At 34.2% G+C, this 10,694-nt stretch overlaps 1 pseudogene; it reads right to left on the reverse strand.

The window, feature by feature from the left end:
* Positions 1-4,706: 4,706 nt before the first annotated feature.
* On the reverse strand, positions 4,707-7,189 carry LOC147392461 (beta-amyrin synthase-like; annotated as a pseudogene).
* Between the last annotated feature and the right edge of the window lie 3,505 nt (positions 7,190-10,694).

Genomic DNA, 10,694 nt, shown 5'->3' on the forward strand with positions numbered 1-10,694 from the left:
AATGTGCCATGTAAACACCGTTCCTATTCTATATGAACAAGGTACGGCTATGGACCTTGATTCATCTTATTTATAAGTGGGTGTTTGATAACGCTTCAGAATGCTGCGTTTACGTCTAGAAGTTGCTTTTTAAAACCGTAAAGTGTGTTTGATAAAAGAAATTGTATTATACTTTCACATTGTTACAACAATATTTGGTCTCTAATTTTGCTCTTTTCACCTGCAAAAAGTAGGAAAAACTATTAGTTTCAATATTTTGGCAGATTAATACAATTATGATTACTTAAAACAATTAACAATTAGGTGTTGATCATCTTTGTATAATTATGGCCCCAAAAAGTAGTTTTACAGGACCTTATCATGTATTCCATAAATGGCCCCTACAATTTGATTGTCCCCAACAGCAAATTAAATTCATCTTCAAACTTAAAACCACTAAATTAAGATAAGATGTTTGGAAAAGTAAAAGATAGTGAAATTTTAGATGTAGGGTTTTCTATGGATAGTAAGAGATTCTAAGGACGAATCTCTTATCCATTGACTCAAAAAATATAATCTAGGAGTTAGAAAATGTTGAACTAACTTGCTTCGACACGATACTGATGTGGCAGTGAACAAAGAATCATAGATTCTTTAAGTTGCATCTTGAGGAAAAAAACTATGGTTCTTTGTGTACTGCCACGTCAATGCAGTGTCAAGCAAGGGCGAAGCCAGAATTTTAGGACAGTTGGGGCTAAGTGTTAATGATGGTCGATTGGTAATCTTGGTTTATTTCTACCCCTAAATGTATTTTTTCCTTTTTCCAAAAATTCAATTTTGATCTTCATGTCTAAAGGTCGAAAGAGATAAAATCTTAAGGTTGGAGACTTTACCATAAAAGTTTTTAATCTTCAAGTTATTAATCTCTAGAGCAAACTATTCATTTCATTTTCAACACACCATCTTCAATGTCTTTGAGAAATCCTTACTTTGTCTACCCATAAAAAAAAATAAGTTGTACTTCTGTTAAAAATCAGAGCTTGTTCTTGATGTTTGAAGTTTAAAAAGGAAAGACATTCGAAGTTTAAAAAAACTTACCCTAATGTTTAAAATGACTTATTTTCAAAGTATGTTTGAAAGGTAAATAATCGAGACTTATGATTTAGTGCTACGAATGATGGTGATGGTTTGCGAAGCTTGATTTAAGGGAAATTGCAAGTGATGCTCAAGTATTGGTAATATTGCCAAACACTATATCTTGAAAAGAAACATATCAAAATTTTGTATCTTTTAACAGAAACCAACAATATAATTAGATAGTTATAGGTTGACCCACTCGTTATGTTAAAATTGAGGGTTCTATTTGAACTGAACAGACTTTATTATGACTCTACTACATTTTCAGTTATGAAGCAATCACAATTTTAAAAAGGTATCAATCATACTCTTATAGGATTTTACAAATCCGTGGTCATATATTTACTTGTACAGGTATTAAATATGCTTGCTTGTTGGGTTTAGGATCCAAACTCAAATGCATTCAAGCATCATCTTGCGATGATCCCAGATTACTTATGGGTAGCTGAAGATGGAATGAAAATGCTGGTAATGACACATTGAATTACTACTATTAATTTCAGCCAAGTTTATATATATATATATTGGGAAATGTTCAGCAACAAACATTTTGGCAAAATATTTTTCAAAACATGGGTTAGAGGTTTTGGAATGGGCTGATTTTTGGTGAGGATGATCTCTACGGTGAGGAGATCATCATCACCAAAAATCAGCCCATTCCAAAACTTCTAATCCCATCAAAAATGGTTTACAAAAAGTGGACGGTCCACGATTTTTTCAACTTGTAAACATGGGGTTAGAAGTTTTGGAATGGGCTGATTTTTAGTAAGGATGATCTCCTCACCGTAGAGATCATCCTCACCAAAAATCAGCCCATTCCAAAACCTCTAACCCATGTTTTGAAAAATGTTTTGCCAAAATGGTAGCTTGATTCATAAAGTAAGGTTTGATGAATAACAAACTTTGACGAAGTAAGGGAGTTTTTTAATAAAATTCGAACAGACAAGTCTATCAGGTAAACTCAGTTAGAGCTAGAGGCCATCAGTTTCAAAAACGATAGGGATATTGTGTGGCTAAATAATAAATAAATAAAAATCATAAAGTTCAGTGGGGGTTATAGACCTCACTGGTAATGTATGGGGTCACTAGAGGCCATCAGTTCCAAAAACGATAGGGACATTGTGAGGCTAAATAATAAATAAATAAAAATCATAAAGCTCGGTGGGGGTTATAGACCTCACTGGTCCCCTACTTGGCTCCGCCACTGGTGTCAAATACAATGTCTGGGGTCACTCCAGCACTATTCTTATTCACTAAACATTTGAGTTAGGTGTTTGTTGAAGTAAAGTTCCTTCAATTATTGACTCGGATTTAGATCAACTGTTCCTTGATCAGATAGAGACCTATCCATTAATGTGTTTCAAATATTCAAACTCATACATATTCATATATGTAATTAGAATAATGCCGTAGTAACATTGTGAGGGACATTGGTGTGCGTAAAACCATAGATGCTTTCATCAATATCTCACTCATACCTCGATGAAAAGCATCTATGGTTCTAGCACACATCCACATCAGCCGATATCCCCCCATGCTTTGCTGAAATGGATTACCACATTGATAATCCAACACCACAGCCCTTTAGATTTCATGGAAAAACTCAAAACCCAAAAAACAAATCCAAAATTTCTCATTTTTAGGCTTGATCCAAGGTTTCGAAAATGGGCAGTTACCGAACTTCCACGGAACCCCCAAAATTAAAATTAAAATTCAATGCTGAAAAATAATATTTTTTTTAAAATTGACAGAATTTCGTCCTCTACAACCTTGTGGCATCGCATCATGCTTTTAGATGCCACAAGATGAGGTCAACGACCCTTTGTAAGAGTTGAAATCTTACTAAGTTAGTAAGTCTAGTCAGACTCTTTTTCAAATAAAAATTATTCTTTTATTATTTTAATATGATTTGAAAATTACCTTTGGTCCTATCCATGCGCATTTGAAAGTTACTAAACATTAATTAGGGTATGTTGGAAATTTTCTATGAGTCGTGATAATCTAACTTAGGCACATGGCATACTCAATCAACTTACCTGACCTGACAGCCTCGAAAACTGTAGATCTACCCTCCTAGGGATACAAAACTGCACCTACCGCAGTTTTGTATCCCAAGGTGAGTAGGTCTACGATTTTCAAGCCAATCGCGTAAGGTAAGTCGATTTAGTATGTGACATACCTAAGTCAAATTATCAATAGTGATTTTCTATTTGTCACCTAACAAGAATGATGATTTTCTGACTCCTCATGTGGCTGTGCATAGAGCCATAGATTTTTTCTCGGGATACACAATTGTACATTTTTTGGGAGATGTGCGTTTGTGTATCCCAAGGAAAAATGTCTATGGTTCTATGCACAGCCATTCAGGAGTGTATGGCGGAATATGCCACATGCATGGGGTGGGGGTGGGGGTGGGGGGGAGTCAGAAAATCACGACTCTTCTATTTAATATGGATTGTGATTTGCATACCAATTGTGAGTCAACCACACAATCCTATATGAGGAATTCATTGATTTTTTTATTCAGCAACTCCTCTATCTTAATTTTTTTTCACAATCCTTATACTGTCTCGTAATTAATACAAATCCAACGATGTTCTATTTAATGTGGATTGTGAGTGTAATTTTTTCCACAATCCTTATACTCAGTGACGGAGCTAAGTAGGGACCAATGGGGGCTATGAATTTTTTTTTATTTAGCCCCACATTTGGAATAATATTAGAGACATCCAGATGTTTTTGAAAATGATGGCCTGTATCCCCAACTGAGTTTGTTTTTTTTTTTTTTTATATATATATTAAAAAAAAGAAGAGAGAGATTTACAGGGCACACCCTTCAGTTTGATTGATATTAGAGTTACCCCATGTGATTTTTTAACTGACCGTCATTTAGGTCCCATGAAGTTTTTGAAAAGAGATATTTATCAGACAGACTTATCTGTTTCAATTTTATTAAAAAACTTCCTGACTTTTCCAAGTTTGTTATTGATCAAATCTTACTTTATGAATCAAGCTACCATGACTAACTTGGTAAGATTTCGAATCTTACTAAGGGCCTTTGGGTCCACATGGACTATCAATTGGCAACCCAACAATACAGCCTTTTCTATTTCATGGGAAAACTCAGCTTCAAAAGAGAGAAAAAAGTCTTTTACAAAAAAAAAAAAATTTATTTATATATATATGATATTTTCGTAACCCGAAAAAAATTTGGGCAGAGGTACTGCCCCCTTGCATCGTCGCAATTCTACATAACACAATAGAATACAAGACATCTAATTCACAATAGGGATTTTTACAATTTTACCCCTTACTCTTTTGTTTTCATTAAATTTATATGACAAAAAATTTCTTTAGGTTGGTCTTGTTGTATAAGGGAAAGGTCATCTTTAATTAGTCCCTCCTTCCTTCTTCATCCTATTCTTTTGCTTTTAAGTGTATCTTGGGTTCGGGATGTTTCAAACATAGAAAGAGAAAATTAAAGAGTGTCGAGGATTAGAAGAAAATATTTCAAGAAGTCGAGTCTCAAGGACGACCTCTTCAATTATTCTTGTTGCAAGATTATATATAAACTTAGAAGTTTTCTTTTCTTAATTAAAATGTGAAGATAGAGAAATATACCATGAACCATCAGACCTTTGTATCTCTTCGATGAAACGTGTTGCTCCCTTAATGGAATTTTCTATTTATTGTGTCCTATGTCCAGGATGTAATTTCATAAACAATACTAGAGCTTCGATTGCCAATGAAGTACATTCAACATACCTGAAAAACCACATCTACTAGTGTTAAGATTGCCAATGAAGTACATTCAACATACCTGAAAAACCACATGTACTAGTGTTAAGTATTGTTATATATGTTGGCAAAAACTTCTGAAGGATTAAACAACTGCAAAGGGAAAAGAAAAAAATGTTAGAGAATTTTTCATTAATTTGTACTATTTTATAGTGAAAAATATATATCACATTAATTTACATACTATTAGTATTAATAAAAAACTAGCAATAAAAAAATGTTTCAGCTACATTAATTACCTCCAACCATGATTGTCCTCTTGCAGGCTCCCAGGCCGATAAACCACCATTTTTAACAAAGCTAAATTTTGTTTTATGTATAATTAATAAGCCATACTTGGAGGGAAAGAATGAAGTTCACAGCATGGTATAACCGCTCTTGTTCAATTTCCTCTCCAACAATATCCGGTGTCAATTGTGATAATAATAGTGAAGCCTGCAAAGATAAAATCAGACATTTATCGTAAACCATGTAAACATAATTAAATTGGGCTATTTGCATTGCATTGTAACACTGGAAATGAGTGCATTACCTTTAGCGATTCTGATGTGCAATCCAAGACTTGTCACCCCCAGTCTCGATCTGAGAAAGTCCATGCTCCTTTAGAAAAGTGACGATACATGCTTTGATAGTCGCCAGAAGGATTTTCCCCAACCTTCAAAAATTAAAGGATATATAATGTACGTACCTTAAAGGATTAATAAAAACAAAATTGTTAATGAAAGTTAATAAATTAGTATGGAATTAAGATGGAACCTGTGAATTTCTTAAGTAGTCATGCTCTTTTTTAAGAGTAAGTCCATCGGTCAACGATATGACTTGAGATGATTGCTTGAATAGCAAAAGAAGTATCCCACATTTGACTACCGATATTCTGCAATAAAATGGGTATGATCAATCTAGGCTAATTCCTAAGTATATATATATATATGGGTCCTGTTCAGCAACAAACATTTTGGCAAGACATTTTTCAAAACATGGGTTAGAGGTTTTGGAATCGGCTGATTTTTGGTGAGGATGATCTCTACGGTGAGGAGATCATCCTCACCAAAAATTGGCCCATTCCAAAACTTCTAACCCCATGTTTACAAGTTGAAAAATCGTGGACCGTCCACTTTTTGTAAACCATTTTTTATGGGGTTAGAAGTTTTGGAATGGGCTGATTTTTGGTGATGATGATCTCCTCACCGTAGAGATCATCCTCACCAAAAATCAGCCCATTCCAAAACCTCTAACCCATGTTTTGAAAAATGTTTTGCCAAAATGTTTGTTGCTGAACATTTCCCAATATATATATATATATATATATATATATATATAAACTTGGTTGAAATTAATAGTAGTAATTCAATCTGTCATTACCAGCATTTTCATTCCATCTTCAGCTACCCATAAGTAATCTGGGATCATCGCAAGATGATGCTTGAATGCATTTGAGTTTGGATCCTAAACCCAACAAGCAAGCATATTTAATACCTGTACAAGTAAATATATGACCACGAAATTGTAAAATCCTATAAGAGTATGATTGATACCTTTTCAAAATTGCGATTGCTTCATAACTAAAAATGTAGTAGAGTCATAATAAAGTCTGTTCAGTTCAAATAGAACCCTCAATTTTAACATAACCAGTGGGTCAACCTATAACTATCTAATTATATTGTTGGTTTCTGTTAAAAGATACTAAATTTTGATATGTTTCTTTTCGAGATATAGTGTTTGGCAATATTACCAATACTTGAGCATCACTTGCAATTTCCCTTATATCAAGCTTCGCAAACCATCACCATCATTCGTACCACTAAATCATAAGTCTCGATTATTTACCTTTTCTATGTATGCCACGTCAGTATACCGACTATTCTCATCGTCATAATGAACGTGCTTAATAGCCTTTTGCAGAGCCTTCTCTCTTAACATGGAAAAAGGCCAATGGTTTAGGAAAGGCTCAATGAACATATAAGCGCAATGCTAGAGCACGTCTTGTATTAGGGGATGGGGATAGTAGAGATCCTCCTGTAACGACATTGCATTTGTAAGCTTGTTTGCATGTTTAAGAATATCTTTTGGCACACATTCTAATTAAAATCTCATGTACACATAAACATAGATATCCTACAAGAGTACATTATAATTAACCAACCAACCTTCACGCATGAACTGCGTGCTTTATTCCAATCTATTCATGATGAGGTTGAGGGTACAGTTCTTCCTTCAATGGAAGTATGAGTTCCATGATCGGACCAACAAATCTCTTCCCGTATAAATATGACATGGGTGTGGACACGAGATTTTCATTTCTGAATATCTCAATCACTTAGGGTTTTGGAGTCGCCACCATTCATTTTGGAAAATTGTGTGAATAGTCACCCAGATTGCATTTTTTTGGAAAACGTTTTATTTTAGCATTTAGTGACTCTTGTACGAATATGGCTCATTGGTCCAACTTTGGATCTAAGTAAGAGGATCCATATTAGGGAGTAGAAAATGTGTTAGGCACCCTACTCCCTCCACCATCAGTGGTAACCTCGGATTCAGTCTTTTTCAAAAATAAAATAAATAGAAAAAATCTAACATGTGCCCTCAAGTATGAGGGACTTTCGATGTTGGTTTAAACCATTGAGGGCACCTTTATTAAAAAAGGACCCTTCAATGACTCAAACCATTTGTGGTATGTGCATAGGTATAAAGAAATGGTAGAAGTAGAAGAGGTAGAGTTGAGGGGAGAGAGAAGTAGAATTCTCTTTTGTCCAAAACCCACTTTGATCTTGTTGATCTTCTTTTATTTTCAAGGGATGTGCTTCCTTGAGTTTTCTTAATTGACTTGAGAAAGTAGGAGGTTAAGAGTGAGTGATAAGTTGTTAGTAAATAATTGAGAGTAGAGAGAGTGGTAGTTTAAGGGGGAGTGATTTTTAAGTCCTTGGGAGTTCAAGCATTAGGTAAGAATTGTGTTGAGGATGAGGGGATTTTATAGAGTTTTGAGGATTATTTTAGTGGTAAAATGGGATGAATTGGTGAAAAGAAGTAGCATGGTTAGGGGTTTGTGAGAAGAGTGTGTAAATTGAGAGTGATGGAAGGGCATTTGTGTAAGGGAGTTCAATGGGTTATTTATTACCCAAATGAGTTAGATCTTTCAACTCATTTGAATTGAATGTTAAGTGAAAGTGGAATGAGTGATGTTTGATTGAGAGAATGGGGGTGTAAGAGGGTGATTAATCGGTTGAGTATTTGGTGAAGTGAAAGGGAGTGGTGTTGGATTTAAGAGAATGGGGGGTGTAAGAGGGTGGTTGATTAAGTTTTAGAAGGGTGAGTGAGATGGTGACATGTGTCAAGATGTGTGAAAATTAGAGGTTTAGATAAATTGATTGAAGAGAATAAATGTTTGATTTGATATGAGGGATATGGGTTTGAATTGTAAAGATGGGTTTATAAGGAATGATGATGATAGGTTAGAGGAATATATGAGTTAAAATGTGGGTAGATGATATTTTTAGTAAAAAGATAATTGATTAATGTGTGGATAGATGATGTTTTTAGAGAAGAATGATGGGGGTAGGTAGTTGGATAAGGGAGATGAGTTGAGGTGGTGACATGTGTCCCACCTTAACGATTTGATTGTTTGTGATGTTGGGCTTGGGTTGAGTAGGTATAGTGTTGGGTTGAAAAGTCAGTAAGCTTAAGAGGTAGGTTGAATAGGAGTAGGTTTGAGTTGAGTAGAATTAGGTTGTGGTTGGGTTGAGAAGTTAATGGGCTTAGGTGGTAGGTTAAATAGAAGTAGGTTTGGTTGAGTTGAATGGGGTTGTGGTTGGGTTGAGAAATAGTGGGCTTTGGTGGTAAGTTGAATAAGAGTGGGTTTGGGTTGAGTTGAATTGGGTTGTGGTTGGATCGAGAAGTAGTGAAGAGTGGTAAGGGATCTTTGGTCCATGGGCCATGTGAGTAGGGCCTTGGGCCATTTATTGAAAGAAAATGACAAAATAAATTGGATTTTGAAGGTTTAGGCCTTGGGGCCCATTTCAATTTTTGGGGCATTTTGCATCGAGGGCCCGGTCAAATTTGGGTGTCTACACCTTTAATGTAAAAGAACATTAATAGAAAGGTATAAAATTGATTCTTCCTCAACTCCACAATAAAGGCAACTAGAAGCCATGGAAATACCCCATTTTTTTTTAACTAAATCCACTGAGCAAGCTTTATTAAAAATCTACCACGTCAAAGTCTTCATCTTGGTGGAAATCTGAGAATTCCATATTGCCTTGCAAATTTGAGAGTTATTTCCCCTTTCTCTTAGCGATTCCCAAGCCGTGGTCAATCAAACCTTGTTGGTTTATTGATGAAAAAGGTATAAAATCTTGTATACAATTCTATTGATGAATAAATTTGAAATTTTCATGATTTTATAGTCAACCAAACCTTATGGGTTTATAAATTGATGAAATATCTAAAATCTTGTGGTTTTATAGTTCTATTAATGAATAAATCTGAATTTTTCATGGGTTTATGATCAATCAAACTTTGTGGGTTTATAAACTGATGAAAAAATTATGCTAGAATACAATTATACTATATGGACTATTATGTGGATGTGTTATTTATATTATGCAGGTATTTTCTTTATGTGGATGTGTTATGTGTATTATGGTTATTATGTTTAAATGAAGTCAAAATATAAATGAGATTTTATGTTGATGTTATCGAAATTTCAATAGAATTATAAAATTTATAAATTTATTTAAATTAATTTATATATATATATATATATACATTAATTATATATTTATTAGGGTATTTTGGTTATTTTTTATGCATTTTGGGTGCATTATCAAATTAAGGGTATTCTGGCCATTTTACCAAAATACAATAGAATCCAACAGCTGTATCAAATAATAATTATTAAATTCTGGTAAACAATACAATATTTTTACAATACTCTATCAAACAAGCTTTTCAGTGTTGTAACTTTTTATAGTTGTTTTTAATAACTATTTTAGTCGTAGAATCTAACAACAAAAGTTGACAACGTTATCAAACAAGACCTAAGTGGTGTTACCTTGTGCCCAAAAGATACATGTTAAAATGCATTAAATACACCTTCAAAATTTATTTTACTACCTAAAATGCCCAAAAATAATTTCTATCAAAAATACCCTCAAATGGTTATTTCCGAGGGGTTTTAAATGTGTCTTAACATGTGCCATTGGGACACACATTAATAAACCCTTATTTATAGAGCGATTTTGTGCCCGGGACAACTATAATAAAATCTGGTGCTTTTACCAAGTCCGACTTTGAAGAGGGCAACCCAATTCAAAATTTGAAGAAACCCTCCTTATTACAACACATGTGGCATTTTGAATTTATTTCACACCCTTACATTTTTGCCAAAATTTGAAATACCTCCTTGGAAATGCCATGTGTAATCTAATGGAGAGAGTTTCTTCAAAATTTTGAAGTGGACTGTGAGCTTCAAAGTTTTTTCCGAAAAATAACATATAACTTAATATGTTTCTTGACTTCCACGAACTCTAGTACAAAAAACCTCATGTGTCATCTTCAATGTATATGAATTTGAGACCAATAATAGCTAACCTTCAGTGAGGAGGAGCTACAACAGTGAAGATATTTCTTAATAAGGACAAGATTGCTACGTTCCCTTGTACAACCCGACTTGGGGACCATCAGATTCATCCCCTTCTTTTCATCCTCAACTTTTTGATCTTCATCCTCACCATCTTAAGCAATAGTATGGTCATTTCTCATGAATCATCATTAGAGGAAAGTAA

Source organism: Akebia trifoliata, chromosome 11 (genome assembly GCF_017979445.1).
Source record: "Akebia trifoliata isolate Shusen 1 chromosome 11, ASM1797944v1, whole genome shotgun sequence".
Lineage (NCBI taxonomy): Eukaryota > Viridiplantae > Streptophyta > Magnoliopsida > Ranunculales > Lardizabalaceae > Akebia > Akebia trifoliata.